We start from the raw sequence: 2,666 nt of genomic DNA, 5'->3' as shown, positions 1-2,666 counted from the left end.
ATTTACAAATGTTAATAATAAATGAGTTTTCTGTGCCTGTTTCTAAGCTTACCTTCCATCTTCAGGATGTCAGTTTCTCAACTGGACTACCCTAAGACATGAGGAGGGTTTTTAAACTCTCAAGGAAACCATTACCGTCAATGTGGGGAAACCTTCAATCTGCAGGATTTGCTTGTTGGTTTGATTCACCTGCTATAATTAGAACAACAAAACAGCTTGTATTAATCTGTTGCATTTCTGTGTGAGGCAACTACATATCAAAAACAAAAACAAGTCCATTAAAGCAGCCTTACAAGGTTCAGTATCTCTAGCATAACTTTTTTAGGACTCACATCTGACACACACACAAACCATTTCAATCTTGTCATGACACTGAAAACAATTGTCAGTTGAAATTGGATATCTGGAGTACAAACTTTCCAACTGTGAATTAGATTTTCTTTCTTTGCCCAAAAAGTGATTTATTTAGGAGGAAGATAAAGATGGGTATTTTTAGGATTTTATTGATACTACTCCTTTTATTGATACTGCTCATCTTATCTGTATTCTTACTTTGTACAAGCTATGTACCCGAAAATCATTTGTTTTAGAGCAAATTAAAACACAATACTGTATCACCCCTCATTCGCAGTTGAAGAATTTTTGTCACAGATCCATTCTCATCAAAAAACACTTCTGATCATGTTATGTAAAACATTTATTAAAGAACAATGGGGTATTGCTCAATATGTTTTTTTTTTTAATTCAGAACAAAAGACTGTACAGCAGCGTACTTTACGACGCACATGAGGTGAATCAGGAGTGCATGTTTCCTCATTCATCAAACATGTGCGAGAGGACATCTTCCAGTAAAGGCCGGTTTCATCATTAATAAACAGCAGCTCTGGATGCTAATTATCCTCTGCAATTATCTTACTTAAAACATCAGGATTTTTTAAATGACACCTCAAATAATGAAATGTGGATAAGTGGGAGAACACTATATTTGACCTAACTTTCAACACTAAAATAATAATGATCAATAAAAACTAACATGTATTTGTAATAATAAAATATCTTTTAAGGTAACATTTTCAATAAACAGTGAAATTAACAACCAAAGTACAGAAAAAAAGAATGCACAATGTTGCATTTTAGTTCTTTTAAATTTTATGTCAGATCATTTATTATTATTGAGGCACAATATGAAATTTCAGGCTGTCAATTTTATGTGATCATTGTTTTTTAATGTGCTGGTAGCCATATTCATTTTCTCCCTGCTTTTAATTCAGTTCTCACACACTTATCTTTGAATAATAACACTTTAGTCACATGCTCCATGCATGTAGCATATATACCTGTGGAAACAATAGCGGAGAGGACGTCTCACTTGGACGGTCAAACATCATCTCTGGTAGAATATGGTATATTTTAGTGAAGCATTTGGGTGGCTTACTGGTGTTATCACCCTTACAAGCAAACGTTTTGTTTCATTTGAGACAGCATTTTCTCTCTGCATCTACTTTGCAAAAATGTAGCCACATTTTGATCTTTTTGCTCATGGTCACTCTGCCATCTGTGTGTGTTTTTTGTCAATTGTCAGCAGAGGAGTACATATAGATGAGTGAAAGCATGAGCAGACTCTCCCCTTTGCACCAGACCAGAATGGAAAAGCAGTGAGGAAAGAGAGACAGCCTGTCTTTTTAAGCCTCATCAAAACAAAGTAGTGCACACCGTGTCCGCGCTGTTGCCTCGCCACTACCCTGGAACTGTTAACGACCTAATGTACAAATTTACATTGTGAAGGCGTCTTATTCACATCACCTTCAACGTCTGGTCTCAGTCCCCTGTGGGTGCAGAAAATTACACCAGGCGGCATGTTTTATTCGACGTTTCGCCAACGTTGAGATTTAGCGGCCATAGGACATCTTTATGAGGGATAACTGTTGTTCAGATGTGGTCATTATAGACGATTATTCTACTTGTATCTTCAAAGTCAGCCGTCTGTCAACTGAGGGTGCAGAACCCTAACCAGGCGACGTGTTTTGTTTGACATTTAGCTAGCGTCAAGTATGACGTACTGACATACATAAGGCGCTTTTTAGTAGTTTAAATGTTGTCGATAAAGACGTTTTTTCTATATGCCTAAACATTATTTTTAGAGTTGCCCCTAGGTGTGAATAAAAAACACTGTTAATTTAACATCCTTTGCAACAGTAGAATAGAATTATCATGACGTGGAACCGGTACAGTGTCCTTATCTTTGCACATGTGTGGATTATCTCAGGACGCTCTGGCTTCCGCCCAGACTCCAAAAACATGCTTCATAGGTTGATTGATTACTGTGAATTGTTCCTAGGTGTGACTGTAAGTGTGTAAGGGTGTGTGTACACCTGTGACATGCTACCGACTTGCCCAGAGTGTGCACACCCTTTCCCAACAAAAGCCAAATTAGGCTCTGGCAGCTACGTGATCTCAACAGGGAAGTAGCAGGTTAAGTAAATTAATGGATTTAATCCGTTGGATTTATGTTAGCAAACACAAAAGCAATGCAACCTTACAAGGCATAACTTTTTAAGGAAACACATTACTTTTTTTAACAAGATTGGTAATAATTTTCAGTAAAACTTTCAAGATGGATCTCTTGACTACTCTCTTTGGCCCAGAGTGGTATAATTTGCATGTAG

This window comes from Oryzias melastigma, linkage group LG16, assembly GCF_002922805.2.
Source record: "Oryzias melastigma strain HK-1 linkage group LG16, ASM292280v2, whole genome shotgun sequence".
NCBI classification, from domain to species: Eukaryota; Metazoa; Chordata; class Actinopteri; order Beloniformes; family Adrianichthyidae; genus Oryzias; species Oryzias melastigma.
This window is presented reverse-complemented; position numbering follows the sequence as displayed.